The 27,797-nt window shown below is 38.6% G+C and overlaps 2 pseudogenes; both read left to right on the top strand.

The window, feature by feature from the left end:
- The first annotated feature begins 10,566 nt into the window (after positions 1–10,566).
- LOC124982846 (ras-related protein Rab-2A-like) lies at positions 10,567–17,710 on the top strand (annotated as a pseudogene).
- Positions 17,711–19,791: 2,081 nt separating this feature from the next.
- LOC124982845 (F-actin-capping protein subunit alpha-2-like) lies at positions 19,792–27,578 on the top strand (annotated as a pseudogene).
- Positions 27,579–27,797: the final 219 nt, after the last annotated feature.

Below are 27,797 nucleotides of genomic sequence, written 5' to 3'. Positions count from 1 at the left end.
GAGGAAAACATTATGACTCATATTTTACAAATGAAGAAACTGAGGCACAAAGAGGTCAAACAACCAAGGATTATAGATCTAGTTAGGTATAAACCAGGAAGGGCACAGAAGTGCACACCAATAATCCCAGGTACTATGGAGGCTGAGGCTGGAGGATCACAGGTCAGCCTGGCAACCTAGTGAGAACTTCTTTCAAAATAAAATAATAACCAAAATGGAAGGTTGAGGCGGGGGGGACTTGGGATGTAGCTTAGTGGCAAAGTACTGGTTAGCATGCTTGAGAACCTCCTCCCCTAAAAAATGTACAGCCAAGACAGTCTGGCTCTTGGGCCCACACCAATGAGTACTATATAGAGAGGACTATATATAGTCTTCTGTTCAGATTCCAATAGGATACTCCAAAGGAGAGGCCCAGGAGGTCACTGAGAAAAATTTACCTACAGATGTAAGTTTGGAGTCTTCAGTCAATAACTAGTTCATACGAGCCTCACCTCAGTGGGCTGTATCTGAAAAATTTGTTTTCCCTCAAATTAGTGCTTTTCCCCCACTTTTCTTGTTTTTTTGTTTGTTTGTTTGTTTGTTTTTGTTTTGTTTTTTTTCTTTTCTTTTCTTTCCCCATCCTGCAGTACTGGGGACTTGAACCCGGGGCCTTGCGCATGCTTGGCAAGCACCCTATGAGATGGGCTATATCGTCAGCACTTTTTTTTCCTTTTAAAAAAGTTTTTTAATTGGGACTTGAACACAGATTTTGTGCATGCTAGGCAAGCACTCTACTGCTGGGCTACATCCCAAACCTTTTTTATTTTGAGACAGTTTTGCTAAGCTGCCCAGGCTGGCCTCAAATTTGTGATCCTTCTACCTCAGCCTCCTGAGTAGCCGAAGTGACAGGTAGGCTCCCAGTTTCAAATTAGTGCTTTCAACAACAACCCGTTAATCCCCTTTTTCTATATTTGAACAACATCACAGACAGATTTTATACTTTTCCCATTTGGACTCTTCATTTTAGTTATGAAAACTTAATTCACTCCAGTTGAAAGTCAGTCACATATCAAATTCAGGTCATCTCTGTTTTTTATGGACTGAATGTTAGTGTTTCCCCAAATTCATATGTTGAAATCCTGACCCCTAAGGCAATGGTATTAAGAGGTGGGACATTTTGGACCCCCATGAGTGTGATTAGTCCCCTTAGAAAAAGAGGGTTCATCACAAACAAAGTGGAGGGGACTTGGGATGTAGCTTAGTGGTAGAAAAAGAGGGTCCAAAGAAATCCTTACCTCTTTTGCCAAGCAAGGTTATAATGAAAAGACAATTGTCCATGAACCAAGAAGCAGGCCCTCACCAGCACTGTAAACTTTGACTTTGCAGTCTCTGAAATAATTTTTGTTATTTTCTAAGTTACCCAGTTTGTGGTATTTTGTTAAAGCAGTCAAAACAGATTAAGACATTGTCCTTTTTTAAAAAATATGTATTTTTTAGATGTTGATAGACCTTTATTTTATTCATTTATTTATATGTGATGTTCAGAATCGAACCCAGTGCCTCACACCACTGAGTCACAACCCCAAGACATTATTCTTTATTTCTTGAAAGAGTTATGGCTTAAGGAACAAGGGAGGATAGTCAGGAAGAGGGGTATGGTGAGCTTTGTTATTTCTCCCACTTCAGTGATATGAGATCTGGCTTTTATTTGACTTCTTCCATCCCCTCCCCACGCCACACCCCCGTTCACCTCCTTTTACAGCTGGGGTTACCTCACCCCACCAACAGGGTCTTAGTGTCAGATAAAGGCCAAGAAAGTATGTCTGACCCTGAGAAATACCAAAGAGCAAGAATCTCTCAGCAAAGGTTCGACTGAGGGAAGAAATGGGTTTCCTTGTTGATGGCATCCTGTCTCAGCATTTCTACTGGAGCCTTCTCCCTCCATTAATTTTTTTTTTTTATTTTCCCATCATTTTATTCTTTTTTTTTTTTTTTGTAAACAAATGGGATACATGTTGTTTCTGTTTGTACATGGAGTAACAGCATATTATTTGCATATTCATATATTTACACAGAGTAATGATGTTTGATTCATTCCGTTATTTTTTTCCTTCCCCCCACCCCTCCCACCTCTCTTTTCCCTCTATACAGTCCCTCCTTCCTCCATTCTTGCCCCTCTGCCACCCCCCATTAAGTGTCATCATCCGCTTATCAGTGAGATCATTTGCCTTTTGGATTTTTGAGATTGGCTTATCTCACTTAACATGATACTCTCCAATTTCATCCATTTGCCTACAAATGCCATAATTTTATTATTCTTTATAGCTGAGTAATATTCCATTGTATATATATACCACAGTTTCTTTATCCATTCATCAGTTGAAGGACATCTAGGTTGGTTCCACAGTCTGGCTATTGTGAATTGAGCAGCTATGAACATTGATGTGGCTGTATCTCTGTAGTATGTTGATTTTAAGTCCTTTGGGTATAGGCAGAGGAGTGGGATAGCTGGGTCAAATGGTCGGACCATTCCAAGTTTTCTAAGGAATCTCCACACTGCTTTCCAGAGTGGCTGCACTAATTTGCAACCCCACCAGCAATGTATGAGTGTACCTTTTTCCCCACATCCTCTCCAACACCTATTGTTGCTTGTATTCTTGATAATCACCATTCTGATTGGGGTGAGATGAATCTTAGTGTAGTTTTGATTTGCATTTCTCTTATTACTAAAGATGGTGACCATTTTTTCATATGTTTGTTGATTGCTTGTAGATCTTCTTCTGTGAAGTGTCTGTTCATATCCTTAGCCCATTTGTTGATTGGGTTATTTGTATTCTTGGTGTAGAGTTTTTTGAGTTCTAAATATAGAATCATGTCATCCGGAAATAGTGACAGCTTAAGTTCCTCTTTTCCTATTTGTATCCCTTTAATTTCTTTAGTCTGCCTAATTGCTCTGGCTAGAGTTTCAAGGACAATGTTGAATAGAAGTGGTGAAAGAGGACATCCCTGTCTTGTTCCCGTTTATAAAGGGAATGGTTTCAGTTTTTCTCCATAAAGAATGATGTTGGTCATGGGCTTAGCATAAATAGCCTTTAGAATGATCAGGTATGTTCCTACTATCCCTATTTTTTCTAGTGTTTTGAGCATGAAGGGGTGTTGTATTTTGTCAAATGCTTTTTCTGGGTTAATTGAAATAACCATATGATTCTTATCCTTAAGTCTATTGACATGATGTATTACGTTTATTGATTTACGAATGTTGAACCATCCTTGCATTCCAGGAATGAACCCCACTTGATCGTGGTGTACAATTTTCTTAATATGCTTTTGGATACAGTTTTGCCAATATTTTGTTAAGGATCTTTGCATCTATATTCATCAAGGATATTGGTCTAAAATTTTCTTTCCTCGGTGTGTCTTTTCCTGGTTTCGGTATGAGGGTGATATTAGCTTCATAGAATGAGTTTGGTAGGGTACCCTCCTTTTCTATTTCCTGGAATACTTTGAGAAGTATTGGAATGAGTTGTTCTTTGAAGGTCTTGTAGAACTTGGCTGAGAATCCATCTGGTCCTGGGCTTTTCTTGGATGGTAGATTTTTAATGACTTCTTCTATTTCATTGCTTGATATTGATCTGTTTAAATCATGTATGTCCTCCTGGTTCAGTTTGGGAGGAGCATATGTCTCTAGAAATTCGTCAATGTCTTCAGTAAATTCTATTTTGTTGGAATACAGATTTTCAAAGTAGCTTCTCATTATGTTCTGTATCTCAGTGGTGTCTGTCTGATATTTCCTTTCTCATCACGTATTTTAGTAATTTGAGTCTTCTCTCTCCTTCTCTTTGTTAGTGTGGCTAAGGGTTTGTCTATTTTGTTTACTTTCTCAAAGAACCAAGTTTTTGTTTTGTCAATTTTTTGAATAGTTTCTTTTGTTTCAATTTCATTGATTTCAGCTCTGATTTTAATTATTTCCTGTCTTCTACTACTTTTGCTGTTATTCTGTTCTTCAGGAGGTTCACCTCCCAATCGTCCGGCAACAGTCAGCAAACTGATCGCCAACTGCCAGTGGAGCGCCAGCTGCCTGCTGCTGCCTGGAAATTCACTGTTACAGTACCTGCAGGTTTGATTACACGTGGCTGCCGCCATTTTGAGACAACAGCCAGGCCCCATAGGACACCTGGCCAAACTGACTGAGCCCCGTCTCCAGGATCCCTCAGCCCAACCGATCACTCCCTGCCTCCAGGGAACTCACATCGACTGACTGCTCCCTGCCGCCAGGACCCCCAGACCAACTGACTGCGCCCTATCACCGGGACCCCAGACCAACTGATTGCACCCGGCCTCCAGGATCCCACAACCAACCAAACACACTGAACCTCCAGGATCGCCGCCAGACCAACTGCATCCCATCTCCAGGACCTCCTGCTGACCACACCCACACCCCGAGCTGCAGCTCCCCATTTGCCAACACATTTTGAAGCCAGAGCTGCCATCTTGGATAATCCTGGAAGCCATAGCTCCGATCTTTAGGTGCGGCAAATCCCATCCTGCGACGCCTGCTGGAGGTTTGAAGCTCATTGTCAGGTACCTCTCATGCATCAGGCTACTGAACACTGGGAGGTTTCATTAGTATATGACTGTTATACAGTAGATTTTATTTTTTCTCCTTTTTAAAAAAATTTTTTATTTCTTTACTTTTCCTGCTTTCTTTTCCTTTTGTTTACCTGTTCCCTCAGAGTCTCTTTCTCCCTTTGTTGCATGCTAACATCCGATTTCTTTTGATTACACTCTCACCCTTTCTATTTTCTAGAACTTCTGTATATTCTTTTCTTATCCCATTAACAGCCACATTTTACATCCCTCTGCATCCTCTTTGTCCTCCATTAGAAACTGCAGACCTTATTGCAAACCTGTTTGTTTTACCGAAGATAATATTTGAACTCATTTTGTTTATTATGACAATTTCATTATTGTCCTCATAGGGGCTATTTGGTCTAGGATTGCATACTGTTGGAATTGGGCACTGCTAATATTGATCTCTCCTTAGGGGGAAATCTGTAATACCCCAGATCTGCACTGCTACAGGGGAAGATACATGAACAACATGAAAAAACAAGGGAAGAAAATGATCCAAACCAATCTAGATTCTATAGTAATGGAATCCAATGACAGTATGTTAGAAGAATTGTCAGAAAAGGACTTCAGATTATACATGATTAAGATGATTCGCGAAGCAAAGGATGAGATAAGAGAGCAAATGCGGGCAATGAATGATAATACCAATAAGCTGAAAGAGCACCTGCAGGAAGCAAATGATCATTTCAACAAGGAGATAGAGATTCTCAAAAAAAAAAAAAAAAAAAAAAAAAAAAAAAAAAAAACAGAAATCCTTGAAATGAAGGAGACAATAAACCAAATAAAAAACTCAATGGAAAGCATCACCAAAAGAATAGACCACTTGGGAGACAGAACCTCAGACAATGAAGACAAAATATTTAATCTTGAAAATAAAGTTGCCAAACAGAGAAGATGGTAAGAAATCATGAACAGAATATCCAAGAACAATGGGACATCATTAAAAGACCAAATTTAAGAATTATTGGGATTGAGGAAGGCACAGAGATACAAACCAAAGGCATGAACAACCTATTCAATGAAATAATATCAGAAAATTTCCCAAACCTGAAGAATGAAATGGAAAATCAAATACAAGAGGCTTATAGAACACCAATTGCACAGAATCACAACAGGTCCACACCAAGGCACATTATAATGAAAATGCCTAACATTCAAAATAAAGATAGGATTTTGAAGGCTGTGAGAGAAAAGCATCAGATTACATATAGGGGGAGACCAATATGGATAGCAGCAGACTTCTCAACCCAGACTCTAAAAGCTAGAAGGACCTGGAACAACATATTTCAAGCTCTGAAAGAACATGGCTGCCAACCAAGAATCCTATACCCAGCAAAACTAACCTTCAGATTTGAAGATGAAATAAAATCCTTCCATGATAAACAAAAGTTAAAAGAATTTACAAATAGAAAGCCTACGCTACAGAATGTTCTCAACAAAATATTCCATGAGAAGGAAATGAAAAACAACAATGGAGGTCAGCAAAGGGAGGAACTACCTTAGAGAAAAACCACTCAAAGGAGAAACCAAGCCAAGTTAAAAACCAAAAATAAGCCAAATGACTGGGAATACAAATCATATCTCTAACAACCCTGAACGTTAATGGCCTGAACTCATCAATCAAAAGACATAGACTGGCAGAATGGATTAACGAGAAAGACCCAACAATATGCTGCCTTCAAGAGACTCATCTCATACAAAAAGACATCCACAGACTAAAGGTGAAAGGATGGGAAAAAACCTACCATGCACATGGACTCAGTAAAAAAGCGGGGGTTTCCATTTTTATTTCAGATAAACTGGACTTCAAGCCAAAGTTAGTCAGAAGGGATAAAGAAGGACATTTCATACTGCTTAAGGGAACCATAAATCAGGAAGACATAACAATAATAAATATTTATGCCCCAAACAATGGTGCATCCCTGTACATCAAACAAATCCTTCTCAATTTCAAGAATCACATAGACCACAACACAATAATTCTGGGTAACTTTAACACACCGCTGTCACCACTGGATGGATCTTCCAAACAAAATCCAACCAAAGAAACCATAGAACTCAGTAACACAATCAATAACCTAGACTTAATAGACATATACAGAATATTCCATCCATCAACGAGCGGATTCACTTTCTTCTCAGCAGCACATGGAATCTTCTCGAAAATAGACCATGTGTTATGCCACAAAGCAGCCCTTAGAAAATGCAAAAAAATAGAGATACTGCTTTGTGTTCTATCAGATCATAATGGACTGAGAGTAGAAATCAATGACAAAATAAAAAAGGGAAATTACTCCAACACTTGGAGACTAAATAATATGCTATTAAGTGAAACATGGATAACAAAAAACATCAGGGAGGAGATTAAAAAATTCTTAGAGGTCAATGAGAATGATGATACAACATATCAAAATCTCTGGGACACTATGAAAGCGGTACTAAGAGGAAAATTCATTGCATGGAGCGCATTCCAGAAAAGAATGAAAAGTCAACAACGAAATGACCTAACATTACAGCTCAAAGTCCATTAATTTTTTGAAAGCAAGAAGTATCACTTGATCAAGAGCAATTATGATCTCTCTCCCTGTTCCTACCTCCCCAGCCCTCTGCTTTATAGATAAGAGTTGGGGTAGCGTGAAAGCTGGTATGAATAAGGCTCATTCTACTGTCTGTCAGTAAACCTAGGGAGTGTGTCCTAGCCCAGGGAGGGCTAGCTATTTTTAAGACCTTCTTGCTTGCACATGTCTGTGATCCCAGTAATTAGGGTGGTGCAGGCGAAAGGATTCCAAGGTCAAGACTAACCTTAAGCAACTCAGTGAGACCCTATCTCAAAATAAAAAATAAAAAGGACTGGGGATATGGCTCAGTAGTTAAGTGCCCCTGAGTTCAATCCCCAGTACCACTCCCCGCCCCCCAAAAATTTCTCTCTCTTGCTGTGTGTGTAGGGTAGTGCAAGTCAGTAATTCTAGTAACTTCAGAGCCTGAGGCAGGAAGATTACAAATTCAAGGATAACCTCAGCAATTTAGCAAGACCATATCTCAAAATAAAAAGTAAAAAGGGCTAGGGATATAGATCAATGACAGAGCATCCCTGGGTTCAATCCCCAGTACCAGAAGAAAAAACATGTAAGTAATTAATAAGATTTTTAAAATGTGATTATGCACTGTCAGTGTTGGTCAAACATTAAATAACCATTGTAGAGATATGTCTTAAAATGTTGTATGTTGGCAAAATGTATCTAGAGTTGCCATGCTAAACAAACAAAGGACAGAATGCTTTGTGTTAGGTAACTACCTGTGAGAAAGAAATAATTAGGTCTCTGTTGGACAAACATACTAGAACAAAGTTATTCCAGGAGGGAAAAAAAGAAGAGATTCTCCAAAACAAACCTAGCGATTTGACACTGTCATCTCGTAGCTTCAAAGGCAGGAGGCAGGATTAAGGCTTGATGTCTTCCATTGTCCCAGAAGACCTGTCCAAGCCCAGCTTGATCGTGATGATTCAGCTTTCCAGGTTGAATGTGGTTTGGGAATCATCAATAGGAACCTACTGGAACTCTACTGAGAAGTGTTTATCTCATTACCTCCACTGTTTCCTGTTTCAGAGGGTTTCCCAACAAGTCATAGCACCTCTTCTCCAGGGGTCCTCAAACTGGATCTGTACCCTTGGGGGAGCCTGAAGAGTTCCCATGATGTGTATTGTAGTGGATAGCTTTAAAGAATCAATTTCTGAGTCTCAGCTTCCACTTTCACTTTTGTAAAAATGTCCTACTTGGAAATGTGTCTATTATCTGTTAGTATTCTAATCACTCTTCTCCCAGCCCACCAAACAAGACATATGGATCACCCGTCCCACAACTTGTACCCTATGTGGAGTGCAGGGAGAGGGGCTATAAGAACTCTTCTAAAACGCAAAATAAAGGGACCATCAGCCTTATTTCATCCAGATGCCTAACTCATGGCTTTACTAATGGTTGTCTATCTCACTGCACAGCAAATTACCCCAACACTCAGTAGCTGAAAACAATAAATACAAGTTCCTCAGGGTCCTTCATTCACTGTGGATGTGGCTCCATCATCAGACTGAACCACTGAGATACGTGCAAGACATCTTGATTTTAGAAGCTAAAGCAAAAGTTTTCCAGCAGGATATTGTGTCCTTCTGGTCCCCTAATCAAGCCAGGTGATCTAACTGGTTAGGCCAGTTGAAATCATCCATAACAAAACCGACCTTGGACTTGATAATGGAGATTCATATTATAAACAGCACATCATAAATTCCATTGCCCTTATATTGGTCATGGTCTAAAACTAAACACCCAGGTTTTCTCAAAGAGTGTTTCCAGTCCAGTTAAAAACAGACCTATTGTCCACACAGTCCTTATTAATGATCTTTCCTTTAAGGGCCTTTGGTGTCAAATTGAATAAACTGAGGTTTTTACACAGATTTGGAAAACATCTAAACACAGAGAACTTACCTTCACATGGAGATCAATTGTTCACGACATATATTGGAAGTGCTTGTAGTACTTATTATGGTTCATGATGCATTTTCGGTATTCAATAAGGGAAGGGAAAGAAAAAGCAATATTTATGGACCCCATTTCTCTTTCTGTCTTTGCCTTTTCCCTCTTCTAAGCATTTTTATTTCCCCATTTCCACTGTAGTTCTTCTCTCAGCTATTTATAGTTCTGTTTCCTAAAAGGACCAGTGTAACCTTGATGTTCAGGTCCCAATTTCCTCCCTTTCCCATGCTGATTATATATTAATGTCTTTTATTCCTTGATACCTAGGTTCTGGATACTATTAGGGTATTTTTCAGTTTATCCCCAGATAGAAGCTAGGCTTCCTACTTCATAAGATATGACAGACTTGATATCTTCTCCCAACTTACAATCAAACACCACAATATTAATATCTATGTTCCTACTCACCAGGTTTTTTCCTAATAGGTTAAAATTGCTGTGTAACTTTTTATGTTTATGTGAGCATTTCATGGTTGATTGTATTTACCATCTTAAAATTTCCTTTGTGACCTGAGTTCTTCACATTAAATTTGTTTTTAATTTTCAGGAAGATTGAATTTTAGTGTTGAATCTTTTTTTTTTTTTTTTTTTTTTTTTTTTTTTTGCAGTGCTAGGGATTGAACCCAGGGCCTTGTGCTTGCGAGGCAAGCACTCTACCAACTGAGCTATCTCCCCAGCCCTGTAAATCTTGTTAAGAAATGATTTTCTGGAATAATGAAATCTCCTTTTAAGAGGTCATCTGTGAGGAAGTTCAACACAGCAGATCTAGAAGCTCAGTCACCCCATCTACAAGACAGCCTAGAGCCATGATTGACTCTTGGCAGATCCTTGGAAATGTGTTCTTCAGGATGTTCTCTATGTCATTAATTGATGATGTTGTTGTGCATACCTTGAGTGGCATACTGTGACTTACAAGCTTATCCATTTGCTTTGCTTATATTTAAGTCTGATGATGAAGCCAGGCTTGGTGGTGCATGCCTGTAATCCCAGATACTGGGGAGGCTGAGGTGGGAGGATCATAAGTTCCAGATCAGCCTGGCAACCTAACACAGCCCTGTCTCAAAATTAAAATAGATAAATAAAAAGGGGCTGGAAATAGTGCGGTAGTAGTAACCTAGTATGTGTGAGACCCTGATTTCAATCTCCAGTACTGCTAAATAAATAATGGACTGGGGTGTAGCTCAATGGTAGAGTGCCCCTGGGTTCAATCCCCAGTAGTACAAAAAACAAAAACAAAACCAAAAAACTGAAGATGTACACCTGACTTCATTGTTGGGATCCTGAGTTTTGGTTGCTATGGCTAGTAGGAAAGCAGCCTATGTCTATGTGACCAGTTTCCCACAAAAACCTCAGAATCTGAAACCTGAATGGCTTCCCTGAGTAGAGACCTTCCACATACGTCTCTGTAGTACATTTCAATAGAGAAAGCATGTCTCGTGTGGCTTCAGGTAAGAAAGGTCTCAGAATATATGTTGGACCATTCTTGACACCACCAGGTGTGTCTTTTTCCTATTGCTTTTCCTCCCTATACTTTGATATAATAAATTTTGGTGGTCAGTTTAACTTGATACCAAGTCTTGTGAGTCCTGTGGCAAACTACCAAACTAGACAATCTTTTTTTTTTCCTTTCAGTACTAGGTATTGTACTCAGGCAGGCTTTACCACTGAGCTACATTCTCCCAGTACTTTTTATTATTTATTTTGACACAGGGGCTCTCTAATTTGCCCAGGCTGACCTTGAACTTGTGATCCTCCTGCCTTAGCCCCCTGAATTACTGGGATTACAGGCATGTGCTACCACACCTGGCTTAGAGATAATATTAAAATTCCCCAAATACCATCTACTCTAACTCACATTTATGTTGCCTTATGTTTCTGCTAACAGGTCAACCTATCTCTACAGAAATATGTCCAGTTATGGTGAACTCACTGCTTCTTGGTGGTACATGAATTTAAGAATAAATTTATTTTACCAACTATAGAATGCAATATTCCCAACTAGAACTTGAAAATCAAAGTTGAGTGATAAGTGAAATGTCCAAGTCAACGAGTCCCCCAAAGATTACCAGGGAGCCAGAGTCCGATGCAAGCACAAAAGGACCATTTATTAGCAGACTCGAGTTCGGACTGTCATCCAACACACCGATGCAGCAGACGGAGGAGGAGCGGCCCCAACTGTTACAAGGGTTCTTTTTTAATAGGTAAAAACCTCAAGCAGGGAGTTGGGGACCACAGACGGGGGTTTCATGCCTTAGTGTTTCGGGATTGGATAAGGATATGTGGGGTGTACCTGACCTTGTTGGGGATAGGTCAGGGGGTGGGCATGATCTTAGAACAGGAATTTCTGAGCTCATAGGGACTTTCCTCTTGCACTATGAGTGGTCTGGGATTGGGATTGGGGGCCCAACTGAGATGGAGGCTCTTCCCTAAGATGGAGTCAGTCAATTGAGTCCCTCCAATAAGTAAGCAACTATTCTGGCAAAGTACTAATCCTCTTTTAAAATGCAGGATAGCCTTAAGTTAGTAAATGTTTTTTTTTTCCATCAGGGATTATATTTGGAAGCTTTAAAGAAAAATTCCATTGTTAACCATGGCAAAACAAATAACAAGAATTGGAGGTGATATGGAGAAACAGAAATCCTCACACAATGCCAGCAGGAATGCACTGTGGACACCAGCATGACAGTTCCCCAAAATGTTAAGCATGGAATTATAGATAACTTAGCAATTCCACTCCTAGATATTTACCCAAGAGAAATGAAGACACATCCACATGAAAACATTCAGAAATGTTCACAGCATCATTTATCATACAAAAAGTTAAAAAAAAAAAAAAAAAAAAAAAAACTACCTAAGAGTCCTCAAGCAATGAATGACCAAATAAAATGTGGAATATTATTTGGCAATAAGAAGAAATAAAATATCAATAGGTACTACAACATGATGGTCCTTGAAAACGTGCTAAGAGAGCCGAGCATTGTGGTGCACACCTGTAAACCCAGTGGTTCGGGAGGCTGAAACAGGAGGATCACAAGTTCAAAACCAGCTTCAGCAACTTAGCAAGGCACTTAGTGAGATCTTGTCTTAAAATAAAAAATGAAAGGGACTGGAGCTGGGGTTGTGACTCAGTAGTTAAGCACCCCTCCATTCAATACCCCATACCAAAAAAAAAAAAAAAAAAACAAAAAACAAAAACAGCAGCAGCTAAGTAAAAGGGAGCCCATCACGAAAGACTATATATGATATGACTTTGTTTATATGAAATGTGTAGAATAAGCAAACCTATACATACGTATAAGTCTTTATACAGACGAATTGGCAATTGTTTAGGACAGTAAAGTTTGGGAGAAAATGGAAGTGCCTGCTAATGAGTATGGAATTCCTCTTTGGGGTAATTAAAATGTTCTAAAACTGATCATAGTGGTTGTGGTATAATTTTGTGAATATATTGAAAATCATCAAATGGTGCATTTTAAATACTAATTCTAGGACACGTGTGAATTATATCTCAAGGATGATTATAGTTTTAAAAGGCCACCATTGGAATCTTTGATTAATTATTAATAGGCTAACAAAAATGTTGTTATACTGTAACCTTGCATCACGAATAATTTAAAAGCATGAATTGCTTGTGTGTGTGTGTGTGTGTATGTGTGTGTGTGTGTGATCATAGGGATTTTAACCCAGGGCTTTGCACATGCTAGGCAAGCACTCTACCACTGAGCTACATCCAAAGCCCAAACAAACTGTTTTTATGATAAAATATTTTAAAGTTAAATCTGCTAGAATCTCTTGCTAGTTGTTAATTCTAACTAGATAGAACTCAGATTCTGTTAACTTAAGAGATTTAGTAGTCACAGATTTTTCTCTTCTCTACCCATCCTCTATCCTTATGCGCAAAACAGAATGATGATCCTGATTTACAAAGTAATGTTACAAGAATTTATATTATTTACACTTGCAGTAACATTAATTGCAGTATTAATAACAGGGCAAGAAATGATCAAGTAAAGTAACCAATCAGAACTGCAAGCTCTGAGGAAGGAGTTGAGTCAACACATCTGCTTATTTCCAGGAGTGCCTGGTATCGTCATAATACTCGACCATGCTTTGGGAACTAAACTCTTGGAGTTAATTGAAATAGCCTCTAGTTAAGGGGTGGTTTTATGCTCCTCAGGTACTGAAGTATGATGTGTCAGATTTTTATACCTTAACATAAAATCTGGGGTTGAGGTCTGTACTTGAGGTTAAGTAGGGGGATGTGCCTATGTGACCAAATTCCTATAAGAACTCTGGGCCCTGAGTCCTAAGTGTATTTAGCTGGGTAGAGAAATCTCACATGTTACCATAATTTGCAGTCAGATTGAAAGTACTTTAGCATGATGTGCATGGAGGGAGGACCTGGAAGTCTGCATCTGGCCTTTCTGTTCTTCACCAGTACATACATATTTTTTTACTTTCCTGTATCACGTCCTTTGCTATAATAAACTTTAACCATGAGTATAACCTGTTACTAAGTCAAATGAGTGTTTCTAACAAATCTTCAAACTATCATATTCTCAAGTCCCTTAAAGCAAAGCATTTCTCCAAAGACTATATTCAGGAACGGAGCAACAAAGTTCCTAAGTCTTAGTTTTATAAAAGTCCTATTTTTCAAAGAATTTCATACTATAATTAATATAACATGTTGGAAGCAGTTATGAATATTCACACTACATATTGCACAGAAGAAAAATAGTTGATATTTTATCAATATCCACAATTTAACATTTCACAAAAGCATGTATTTTGAACAAGTTTTATGTCTCAGAGAGAGATCTTTCTCTGTGTGCTATAAGGGAAAGAGGGTGTATCCTTCATCTTTTTCCTAGACTTCTTTTGGGAATTATAAAGATTTGCATTGGTAAACCAAGCTCTTGATTTTCATTAATTAGCACTGTAAGCAAAAAGCAGGCCTGTGATATATTTGGCTGTCATAAACTCATGGAAGAATGAATAAGATCTAATAATCACAGGGACATAAGGAACACATCATGTTGGGAGCAGCAGATGAATTATGGGTCTTGAACTGCCCAGAGGCAGAGGCCCTACCTCTCTTGGGAATTTCTCGGCACAAAGGCACTGATGGAAGATTGCCCAGTTACTATGGTGACACCCTGTTCACCAATGTGTCTTGTTCACCAATGTATTCCATTCAACTGGAATAATGCCTCACACATAGTAAGGAATTAATGAACATTTGTTAGAAGACTCTCACATTACTCTTCTTACTTTTTGCCCTTTACTAACATTGACTTTGAGTTCTAAAAAAATGCTTTGAAAAATTTTTTCTTAATACCTTAGCATATGCTGTTTACTCTGTTCAGAAAGCTCCCTGCTGTCACGCATTTAGTTAATAGCTACCTGTTTTCAGATCTCAGTATACATGTCACTTTATAATTTGCTAATCTATAGTCTAAAAGAACTAGATCAACAAATAAATATAATTGCCAATTTTCACAAGTACTAAGAAGGAAAATATAGGCATAAGAGGATTATATAACAATGACCTTACCTTGTCAAGAATATCAGGGATACTAAAGCTAAAGGAGCAAACTTTGGGCAGTAAAACAGGTTAACACATACATAGCATTAGTAATATACATTAAGCATATTTTTATTGGCCACATGAATAAATAATTACATATTTAATATGTAATTGTGTGTATGTGTACGTATGTGTAAGCAAATGTGATTAAAGATTGTGGCCAAGAAAAAAAATAATTTCTTCTATGATATAAAGCAGCATGAGGGCACTTTAGATGACTTTGTTGGAGGTTTTTGAGGAAGTGACATTTGATCTGTGAACTGAAGTTCTCCAAAGAAACTGCATGTATATTAAAGATCCTGCAGGTTGATGTCAATTGACTAGAGTGTTGTGATTTGTAGAAATAAAGTGTTCTAGGTCATAAGTAAAATCGCCCTGGGCTAGGACTGGGGATGTGGTTCAATGAAACAGTGCTTGCCTGGGGAGCACTGGCCCTGGTTTCCACCCCAGCACCTCAAAGGCAAAACAAAAAGATACCTTGGGCTATTTCAGGCCCTTTACTAGTCAATTACCTTAACATTTCTTTCTGACCTAGCTTTCTCCTCTCTAATAGATAACTTCTCAGAATGTATCACTAAACCTAGCAGACCTCCAGCTTCCACCAACCCTAAGGCTAAGAATGCTCTAACATCTCAAACCCACGAAGAAATTTCTATGCTTTGTTGTAACCTGCCTACATGATGCTCAGTTCAGTGTAACAGGGAAATGTATTGATTTATAGCTTTCTTTTGTCCTGTGACTATAAAAGTTCCTGTAACTTCTTCTACAGTGCGACAGGTCAGGCAGGGTGATTTGAATACATGTTCCTAGGCCATAGTCACTCATATTTGGTTTACAATAAGAAAACCATTTTCTTATTTCCTCCAAAGCAAGAGTTTTTATTTTATGTTGACAGATCTGAGATTTGAACAGAGAAACAGCCCAACATGCTGGGTGTGGTGGCACATGCTTATAATCTCAGCAACTCAGGAAGCTCAGGAAGAAGGATCACAGGTTCAAGGCCAGCCTCAGCAATTTAGTGAGGACCTTAGCAACTTAAAGAGACTCTGTCTCAAAATAAAGAATTTGAAAAATGGAAGGGGGAGGCTGGGGATGTAGCTCAATGGTTAAGTGTCCCTGGGTTCAAACCCTTGTACCAAAAGAAAAAAGAAAAAATCAAACAGAAGAAAAAAGGAAGAATGTTAAAAACTGTGAAACAACAAAAGCAGATGCCCTGAGACAATAAAGAGCCAGTATTACAGGGCTGGGGTTTGCTGTGAAACTGAGGCAGTTGTAGGGACCTCCTCTTCAAACCCCAGTTTTTGCAATCATGCCAGAAAGACATGTCTCTCTGAGTAACAGGCATGAGTTATTAGAAGGGACGGAAAAGAGACAAGGGGACACTCTCAAAAGAGAGAGTGGGTCTTCCTAGAGAGGAGAAGGACGGCATGCCTCTCCTGCCCTCAGTTTTATTGGGGACCCAAGGAAGTTTCTAGAGAGTCCCATACAGGTCTACCTCCTGACTTTTGACCGATGGCAGGATGACATCAGACTTTCAAGTTCCCACTTCCCCACTTCCATGACAACTCTAGTTCACTTTGTCCCATGCTGACTGGTTAATTGGAACCTATTCTGACAGATTTTATGGTTGGGGGAATTATCTCCCTGAGTTCTGGGATCTGGTCTATGTAAGGCTCATAAAAGTTCTGTTGACCCCTTCAGGGTAACTTGTGTTCTTGTCAGCATTTGGGGCCTGCATTTCTCCTACAGATAACAGGTAATTTGCTGAGGAATATAGCATATCCTGTCAACTGAAGTTAAGCAGGGCTGCAGGTAAATTGCTTTGATAATGAAAGGAAAACAAGTGAAGATCAGCACAGTGGGATCAGTTTATAGAATTATTCCCTTAACTTCATGTTCCCAACCCAGTTTGTCTTTCTCTATCACCAGGACTGAGGAAGAAGGCTTGGGGAACTAAAGGGAGAGCTATGTAATAGCTCCAGTCAGAGAAGTTGAAAAAGGCCATGTCAAATACCTTGGAGTCCTTGAAAGAAATTTTGAATTTAGGAAGTCCATGTGGTGGCACACTTTGGAGGTTGAGGCAGGAGGACCTCAAATCGGAAGTCAGTCTGAGCAACATAGTGAGACTGCTTCAAAAACAATAACAATCAAAAAAAGAAATTTGGAATTTCTCTGAAATGTATTGAAAATCCATTATATTATTAAAGAACAACATTAAAACTACATTTTGAAGGCTGGGATATGGCTCAGTGATAGAGCACTTGCCTAGCACACGTGAGGCACTGGGGTCAATCCACAGCATCACATAAAAAAATAAAACAAGTAGGAGCCGTGTGCCCTGGCACCAAGTGGTCCCAGCCAAGGCGCCTGCCTGTCTCTTCAAGTACGTAATCATCAGCAACACAGGTGTTGGTAAATCATGCTTACTGCTACAGTTCACAGACGAGGTTTCAGCCAGTACATGACCTCACTATTGGTGTAGAGTTTGGTACTCAAATGATAACAATTGATGGAAAACAGATAAAACTTCAGGTAGGAGGTACAGCAGGGCGTGAGTCCTTTCCTTCCATCACAAGGTGGTATTACAGAGGTGCAGCAGGGGCTTCACTAGTGTATGATATTACAAGGAGAGATACATTCAACCTCCTGATAACCTAATAAGATGCCACCAGCATTCCAATTCCAACATGGTCATTATGCTTATTGAAAATATAAGTGATTTAGAATCTAGAAGAGAGAAAAAGAAGAAGGTGAGGCTTTTGCAGGAGAACATGAACTTATCTTCATGGAAACTTCTGTTAAGACTGCTTCCAATGTAGAAGAGGCATTTATTAATACAGCAAAAGAAATTTATGAAAAAGTCCAAGAAGGCATCTTTGACATTAACAACAAGGCAAATGGCACTAAAATTGTCCCTCAGCATGCCACTACTAACAGAACCACAGGCAATAAGGGAGGACAGCAGGCCCAGGAAGACTGTGGTTGAGTCTGTTTACTGTCTAGCTGCCCAAATAGAGTTACTCATTTACTCTTTTCACCCTCTCTCCTGCTCAGCTGAGATATGAAACTATTCGAAATGGCTTTATGTCACAGAAGACTTTAATCCTTCAAACTCTGGTATAGTTTTGAATAAATGGTTCATGTTCACTTAGAAAAAAGATTATGGAGATTGTATTCATGTCAATTTGCATTTGATTTCTAGGTCAGTTGATATGATTATTTTGTTAAATGTTGTCTTGTGTTCTTAACTACAAACTGAATTATATTAAACACTACAAAGTCATCTTGAATATTTTAAATTGATTTGTGTGATTAAGTTTCCAAACACCTATGGTTACCTAATGTTTAATATTATAAAATCATCCTCAGAAAGTTTGTCATTTTTTTTTTTTTTCTTTTTTTGCGGTGCTGGGGATTAAACCCAGGGCCTTGTGCATGCAAGACAAGCACTCTACCAACTGAGCTATATCCCCAGCCCAAGTTTGTCAATTTTTAAGTCTGTAGGGAAAAACAGAAGGACTCTTAATTCTGTATTTATCATTTACTCTCTGTACATATAGTTTAATAACTTGCTTGGATGTAATTTGCCAAGCTTGAATTCTTTAATGCATTGCATAAATTCTATACTGTTTAGAGCTTAAAGCTACAGAAGCATTGTTAGGAATAGCTTGGACACTGAATTTTAAACTTTTTGACATTATTAACAAGCATGTTCATCTTTTCTTGCCACTAGTAAAAAAAAAAATGTTTAATGTATATGACTAAAGGCTATGTATGTGTTAACCTGTTTTAATGACAAAAATTTGCCATTTGTCCACAATTTCCTGTTGGGAAAAACACAATATAATGAATGGAAAGGCAGAAGCATGGAATCCCTACATTTAAGTGACTCCAAGAAGAATGAGTATCCACATTTAGATGGCACTTTTTAGGGACTTTAATCTTTCCTTAAACACAGTAATGTCTTCTTTTTCTTTTATTTTTTAATTTTTATTTATTTATTTATTTATTTGGTTGTGCTGGGAATGGAACCCAGGGCCTTGTGCAGGCTAGGCATGCACTCTACCAGCTGAGCTATAACCCCAGCCCCTTCTTTTTCTTTTATTCACATGATTTCTCAGTATATTTTTCAGGCAGGATAGTTTTTCAACCTTGATGTAAAGTGACTGTGTAAAATTTTTCTTTCAGTGGCAACCTGTAATCTTTAAAATATCATTATCAATTACTTTCTGTATGTATAGTTTAATAACTTGCTTGGGTGTAATTTGCCAATCTTGTCTGTTTTGAAGGGGATATGACAATAAAGCTATCAGATGGAAAATCCTGTTAAAAATAAAACAAATAAGGTTATTTTAAAAAAATAACATTTAAAGATTTTAAATCTACATGTACATTTTAAATCTACATTTTAAAGATTATTCTGGGTGAAGTACACTGAATGAATTAGAGGGGGAAGAAAGACTGAAATGGAGTTAAAAGACTTTTATACTAATTCAGGTGAGAAACTATCAGGTAGCTAAAATGAGGGTGGCTATAGAAGAGATAGGGAGAACGAAACAGATTAGAGAGAAAATTAAAAGTTAAAATTAATCAGATTTGGTGATTGATTAGATATTAACATTAAAGGAAGAAGAAGGTCCCCAGACTCCTGAAAGGAGAAATGCTGAATGATAGTGCCATTTGCTGGGACATCCAAGGGGAAATGTTAAATGTATTGTTGAAAATAGTTCCAAGGAGTTTTGCTAGGGACATATCTGTCCTTAGATGACCACTGAAGCCATGAATGGATAGTAATGCCCAGGAAGAAAGCATAAAGTAAGAAGAGAAGGCAGCCCAAGCTAGCTCTTGAGAAACATGGGTGTTTAAAGGCAAGTGATCCAGAAATAGTGTCAAGTCCCTATAATCCCAGCAACTCTGAAGACTGAGGCAGGAGGATTGCACCTTTGAGGCCAGCCTCTGCAACTGAGTAAGACCCTGACTCTAAATAAAAAATAAAAAAAATTGGGAATGGAAAGGGAGAAGTCAGGTGACCGCTGCAGCTGCCACCAGTTTGTCATCAGAAGGAAGATGGCAGATCTGGAGGAACAGTTGTCTGATGAGGAGAAAGCATGTATATCAGTGAAATTCATCATTCATGCCCCTCCTAGAGAATTTAATGAGGTTTTCAATGACACTGGTGACTACTTTATAATGATAATCTTCTCAGGGAAGGAGCAGCCTATCCTTTTGCACAGCCTATCCATTCGGACCAGTTACTCCAGTAAAAATGTAAGGTTATAAAGATCAGGTATTGATGAAAGAACATGGGGAACTGGGAAATGAAAAGTTTTTGGATCCAAAAACAGAATCCGTTTCAAATTTGATCACTTAGGAATGGAAGTAACTGATCCAAGACCTTACAAAGCAGAAAGTGTGATTGAATTATGGAGAACTTCAGTAGAACTGCTCTGCGAGCTAACATAAAAGAACATTACCATGAGGGAGGCTGCGTTCCTTGTCGCTCCGTAACTCTGGTTTAAAGCAGAGGATATCTGTTTCTTGATTGCTCAAGTAAGGCGCCTATCATCCGCCATTTGCCAGCTTCTTGCCTGTCCATCACCTGCCTTACACCTGTCCATCACCCAACACACCAGGTCACCTCCCAATTGTCAGGGACCAAGAAGAAGTTCTCATTCTGAGAACATTCTGACCTTTACGATAAGCAGCAGCGCCCCTCCCCTCTCCTGGCTGATAGTTCTGACAATATGGCGCCTATGGCGCCGTCCCTGCTTCTCTTCCGGGATTTCACCTTCCCGCCGGCGCGAACTTGCACCCTATCAGGAGGCCAATAGAAGAACACAGCCAACCAGCCTGCACCTCGTCATACCCCTCATTCCCTCAGCATAAACACCCGTGAGAACAATAAAAATTTGCAGCTTGATCAGAATTCCTGTCTTGCTGTCACTCCCTGCGTCTCTTGTCCCTTTCATTCCTTCTCTCTTAGGTTCGCCGTCCCCCATTGATGTCCTGCAGGCCGGGACACCTGATCATCCGACAACAGTCAGGAAACTGATCGCCGACCTCCAGTGGAGCACCAGCTACCTGCTGTTGCCTGGAAGTTCACTGTTACAGTACCTGCAGGTTTGATTACATGTGGCTGCCGCCGTTTTGAAACAAGAGTCAGTACCTGTAGGACCCCTGGCCAGACTGACTGAGCCCCATCTCCAGGATCCCTCAGCCCAACTGATCACTCCCTGCCTCTGGGACCCTCACATCGACTGACTGCTCCCTGCTACCAGGACCCCCCCAGACCAATTGACTGCATCCTATCACTGGGACCCCAGACCGACTGATTGCACCCGGCCTCCAGGATCCCACAACCACACCAAACACACCAGACCTTCAGGACCCCTGCCTGACCAACCGCATCCCCCCTCCAGGACCTCCTGCTGACCACGCCCACACCCCGAGCTACAGCTCCCATTTGCCAACACATTTTGAAGCCAGAGCTGCCATCTTGGATAATCCTGGAAGCCATAGCTCCAATCTTTAGGTGGGGAAAAACCCATCCTGCGACGCCTGCTGGAGGCTTGAAGCTCATTGTCAGGTACCTCTTGTGTATCAGGCTACTGAACACTGGGAGGTGTCATTACTATATGACTGTTATACTGTAGATTTTATTTTTTCTCCTTATTGAAAAAATTTAAGTTTTTATTTCTTTACTTTTCTTGCTTTCTTTTCCTTTTGTGTACCTGTTCCCTCAAGGTCTCTTTCTCCCTTTTTTGCATGATACCATCTGATTTCTTTTGATTACACTCTCACCATTTCTATTTTCTAGAACTTCTGTATATTCTTTTCTTATCCCATTAACAGCCACATTCTACATCCCTCTGCATCCTCTTTGTCCTCCATTTGAAACTGCAGACCTTATTGCAAATCTGTTTGTTTACTGAAGATAATATTTGAACTCATTCTGTTTATTATGACAATTTTGTTATTGTCCTTATAGGGGCTATTTGGTCTAGGATTGCATACTGTTGGAATTGGGCACTGCTAATATTGATCTCCCCTTAAAGAAAGGATTTTGGAAACCTATAGGGCCACTATAAGCCTATAGGGGGAAATCTGTAATACCCCAGATCCGCACTGCTACAGGGGAAGATACATGAACAACATGAAAAAACAAGGGAAGAAAACGATCTGAACAAACCCAGATTCTATATTAATAGAATCCAATGACAGTATGTTAGAAGAATTGTCAGAAAAGGACTTCAGATTATACATGATTAAGATGATTCACAAAGCAAAGGATGAGATAAGAGAGCAAATGCAGGCAATGAATGATAATACCAATAAGCTGAAAGAGCACCTGCAGGAAGCAAATGATCATTTCCACAAAGAGATAGAGTTTCTCAAAACAAAGCCAAACAGAAATACTTGAAATGAAGGAGACAATAAACCAAATAAAAAACTCAATGGAAAGCATCACCAAAAGACTAGACCACTTGGAAGACAGAACCTCAGACAATGAAGAAAATATATTTAATCTTGAAAATAAAGTTGCCCAAAGAGAGAAGATGGTAAGAAATCATGAACAGAATATCCAAGAAGGATGGGACATCATGAAAAGACCAAATTTAAGAATTATTTGGATTGAGGAAGGCACAGAGATACAAACCAAAGGAATGAACAAGGGGCTGGGGAGATAGCTCAGTCAGTAGAGTGCTTGCCTTGCAAGCACAAGGCCCTGGGTTCGATCCCCAGCAACCAAAAAAAAAAAAAAAAAGATGCCCCCCAAAGGAATGAACAACCTATTCAATGAAATAATATCAGAAAATTTCCCAAACCTGAAGAATGAAATGGAAAATCAAATACAAGAGGCTTACAGAACACCAAATGCACAGAATCACAACAGATTCACACCAAGGCACATTATAATAAAGATGCCTAACATCCAAAATAAAGATAGGATTTTGAAGGTCGTGAGAGAAAAGCATCAGATAACATACAAGGGGAGACCAATAGGGATAAGCAGCCGACTTCTCAACCCAGACTCTAAAAGCTAGAAGGACCTGGAACAACGTATTTCAAGCTCTGAAAGAACATGCCTGCCAACCAAGAATCCTATACCCAGCAAAACTAACCTTCAGATTTGAAGATGAAATAAAATCCTTCCATGATAAACAAAAGTTAAAAGAATTTACAAATAGAAAGCCTACACTACAGAATGTTCTCAACAAAACATTCCATGAGGAGGAAATGAAAAACAACAATGGAGGTCAGCAAAGGGAGGAACTACCTTAGAGAAAAACCACTCAAAGGAGAAACCAAGCCAACTTAAAAACCAAAAATAAGCCAAATGACTGAGAATACAAATCATATCTCTAACAACCCTGAACATTAATGGCCTGAACTCATCAATCAAAAGACATAGACTGGTGGAATGGATTAACAAGAAAGACCCAACAATATGCTGCCTGCAAGAGACTCATCTCATACAAAAAGACATCCACAGACTAAAGGTGAAAGGATGGGAAAAAACCTACCATGCACATTGACTCAGTAAAAAAGTAGGGGTTTCCATTTTTATTTCAGATAAAGTGGACTTCAAGCCAAAGTTAGTCAGAAGGGATAAAGAAGGACATTTCATACTGCTTAAGGGAACCATAAATCAGCAAGACATAATGATAGTAAATATTTATGCCCCAAACAATGGTGCATCCCTGTACATCAAAAAAATACTTCTCAATTTCAGGAAACAAATAGACCACAACACAATAATTCTGGGTGACTTTAACACACTGCTGTTACCACTAGATAGATCTTCCAAATAAAAACCAACCAAAGAAACCATAGAACTCAATAACACAATCAATAACCTAGACGTAACAGACGTATATAGAATATTCCATCCATCAACGAGCGGATTCACTTTCTTCTCAGCAACACATGGAACCTTCTTGAAAATAGAACATATGTTATGCCTCAAAGCAGCCCTTAGGAAATGCAAAAAAATAGAGATACTGACTTGTGTCCTATCAGATCATAATGGACTGAGAGTAGAAATCAATGACAAAATAAAAAAGAGAAATTACTCCAACACCTGGAGACTAAATAATATGCTATTAAATGAAACATGGATAACAAAAAACATCAGGGAGGAGATTAAAAAATTCTTAGAGGTCAATGAGAACGATGATACAACATATCAAAATCTCTGGGACACTATGAAAGTAGTACTAAGAGGAAAATTCATTACATGGAGCGCATTTCAGAAAAGCATGAAAAGTCAACAACTAAATGACCTAACATTACAGCTCAAAGCCCTAGAAAAAGAACAGAATAACAGCAAAAGTAGTAGAAGACAGGAAATAATTAAAATCAGAGCTGAAATCAATGAAATTGAAACAAAAAAAAAAACTATTCAAAAAATTGACAAAACAAAAAGTTGGTTCTTTGAGAAAGTAAACAAAATAGACAAACCCTTAGCCACACTAACGAAGAGAAGGAGAGAGAAGACTCAAATTACTAAAATTCGTAATGAAAAAGGAAATATCACGACATATACCACTGAGATACATAACATAATGAGAAGTTACTTTGAAAATCTGTATTCCAACAAAATAGAAACTAACAAAGACATTGACAAATTTCTAGAGACATATGCTCCTCCCAAACTGAACCAGGAGGACATACATGATTTAAACAGATCAATATCAAGCAATGAAATAGAAGAAACCATTAAAAATCTACCATCCAAGAAAAGCCCAGGACCAGACGGATTCTCAACTGAGTTCTACAAGACCTTCAAAGAAGAACTCATTCCAATACTTCTCAAAGTATTCCAGGAAATAGAAAAGGAGGATACCCTACCAAACTTATTCTATGAAGCTAATATCACCCTCATACCCAAAGCAGGAAAAGACACATCAAGGAAAGAAAATTTTAGACCAATATCCTTGATGAATATAGATGCAAAGATTCTTAACAAAATATTGGCAACCCGTATCCAAAAACATATTAAGAAAATTGTGCACCACGATCAAGTGGGGTTCATCCCTGGAATGCAAGGATGGTTTAACATTCGTAAATCAATAAATGTAATCCATCATGTCAATAAACTTAAGGATAAGAATCATATGGTTATTTTAATTGATGCAGAAAAAGCATTCGATAAAATACAACACCCCTTCATGCTCAAAACACTAGAAAAAATAGGGATAGTAGGAACATACCTGAACATTGTAAAAGCTATTTATGCTAAGCCCATGGCCAACATCATTCTTAATGGAGAAAAACTGAAACCATTCCCTTTATAAACGGGAACAAGACAGGGATGTCCTCTTTCACCACTTCTATTCAACATTGTCCTCGAAACTCTAGCCAGAGCATTAGGCAGACTAAAGAAATTAAAGGGATATGAATAGGAAAAGAGGAACATAAGCTGTCACTATTTGCTGATGACATGATTCTATATTTAGAGGATCCAAAAAACTCCTCCAGAAAACTTCTAGACCTCATCAATGAATTCAGCAAAATAGCAGGCTATAAAATCAACACGCATAAATCCAAAGTATTTTTATATGCAAGCGATGAAACAGCTGTAAGGGAAATGAGGAAAACAACTCCATTTACAATAGCCTCAAAAAAAAAAAAAATACTTAGGAATCAATCTAACCAAAGAGGTAAAAGATCTCTACAATGAAAACTACAAAACATTGAAGAAATTGAGGAAGACCTTAGAAGATGGAAAGATCTCCCATGTTCTTGGATAGGCAGAATTAATATTGTCAAAATGGTCATACTACCAAAAGTGCTATACAGATTCAATACAATTCCAATTAAAATCCCAAAGATGTATCTTACAGAAATAGAGCAAGCAATCATGAAATTCATCTGGAAGAATAAGAAACCCAGAATAGCTAAAGGAATCCTTAGCAGGAAGAATGAAACAGGGGGTATCGCAATACCAGTACTTCAACTGTACTACAAAGCAATAGTAACAAAAATGGCATGTTATTGGCACCAAAATAGACAGGTAGATCAATGGTACAGAATAGAGGATACAGACACAAACCCAAATAAATACAATGTTCTCATACTAGACAAAGGTGCCAACAATATGCATTGGAGAAAAGACAGCCTGTTCAACAAATGGTGCTGGGAAAACTGGAAGTCCATATGCAGCAGAATGAAACTAAACCCCTATCTCTCACCCTGCACAAAAATCAAATCACAATGGATCAAGGACCTTGAAATCAGACTAGAGACCCTGCATCTTATAGAAGAAAAAGTAGGTCCAAATCTTCTACATGTTGGCTTAGGATCAGACTTCCTCAACAGGACTCCCATAGCACAAGAAATAAAAGCAAGACTCAATAACTGGGATAGATTCAAGCTAAATAACTTTCTCTCAGCAAAGGAATCTATCAGCAATGGGAAGAGAGAGCCTACAGAGTGGGAGAAAATCTTTGCCACTCATACTTCAGATAGAGCACTAATTTCCAGAATATATAAAGAACTTAAAAAACTCTTCTCCAAGAATGCAAATAACCCAATCAACAAATGGGCTAAGGATATGAACAGACGCTTCACAGAAGAAGATGTACAAGCAATCAACAAACATATGAAAAAATGTTCACCATGTTTAGTAATCAGAGAAATGCAAATCAAAACTACACTAAGATTCTATCTCACCCCAATTAGAATGGCGATTATCAAGAATACAAGCAACGATAGGTGTTGGAGAGCATGTGGGGAAAAAGGTATCCTCATACATTGCTGGTGGGACCGCAAATTAGTGCAACCACTCTGGAAAGCAGTGTGGAGATTCCTTAGAGAACTTGGAATGGTCCCACCATTTGACCCAGCTATCCCACTCCTAGGCCTATACCCAAAGGACTTAAAATCAGCATAATACAGAGATACAGCCACATCAATGTTCATAGCTGCTGAACTCACAATAACCAGATTGTGGAACCAACCTAGATGTCCTTCAATTGATGAATGGATAAAGAAACCGTGGTATATATATATATACAATGGAATATTACTCAGCTATAAAGAATAATAAAATTACGGCATTTGCAGGCAAATGGATGAAATTGGAGAATATCATGCTAAGTGAGATAAGCCAATCTCAAAAATCCAAAGGACAAATGATCTCACTGATAAGGGGATGATGGCACATAATGAGGAGTGTGAGGGGGGCAAGAATGGAGGAAAGAGGGACTGTATAGAGGGAAAAGTGGGGTGGGAGAGGTGGTGGGGAGGAAAATATAACAGAATGAATCAAAGATCATTACCCTATGTAAATGTATGATTACGCCAATGGTATGCTGTTACTCCATGTACAAACAGAAACAACATGTATCCCATTTGTTTACAATAAAAATAAATTTAAAAAAAAAAGAACATTACCCAAATGGGGTCTGCACTGTGTTTGGTAAAAAGAGAAATAGACGGACAGCAAACATAAATAATACGAAAATGTTGAGTCTCAGTTCCAAGGAAAAATCTTTTGGAATGGACATTGGCGGTCAGAGTGGATGTTTACAATCACTCCTTTGACCACTCAAGTGATTGGTATCTTGAAAATTCAGGTTCCTTATTGTGAAAATGGTAATGTTCAGCTAGTGAGTCATAAAGATATACAAGATTACCTAACAGAAATGAGGTGCGGACAACAAAAGAATTTATATAAGTATTGTAGAAGCTGTAGAAATTGAATACCAGACTGTCCTCAGTGAGAAGTATCAGACAATGTCTGGCACTACTTTCAAAGCCTTACATTCACAGTTGCCAGTTACACGTACTAGATTGATTGGAACAAGATTCTTAGTTACAAGATTGGCAAAGAAATGCAGAATACATAAGACGAATGTTGCATGACCAGATCAGTTTAGTGCGTTTGCATTAAAAAAAAATTGTAAAAATATTCAGAACTGTCAAGCTGCCTAGTCAACATGGGCTATTACCATTTAAAAATGTAATTAATTAGGTTGGTTAGAGCATAAAGTTTAGACAATTGACCATTATTTTTCATTTCTTTTTTCAAAGAGGGCTAAAAATGAGTTTAAGTGTCTCTTGCTTTC

This window comes from Sciurus carolinensis, chromosome 4 (genome assembly GCF_902686445.1).
Source record: "Sciurus carolinensis chromosome 4, mSciCar1.2, whole genome shotgun sequence".
Taxonomy (NCBI): domain Eukaryota; kingdom Metazoa; phylum Chordata; class Mammalia; order Rodentia; family Sciuridae; genus Sciurus; species Sciurus carolinensis.
This window is presented reverse-complemented; position numbering and strand designations above follow the sequence as displayed.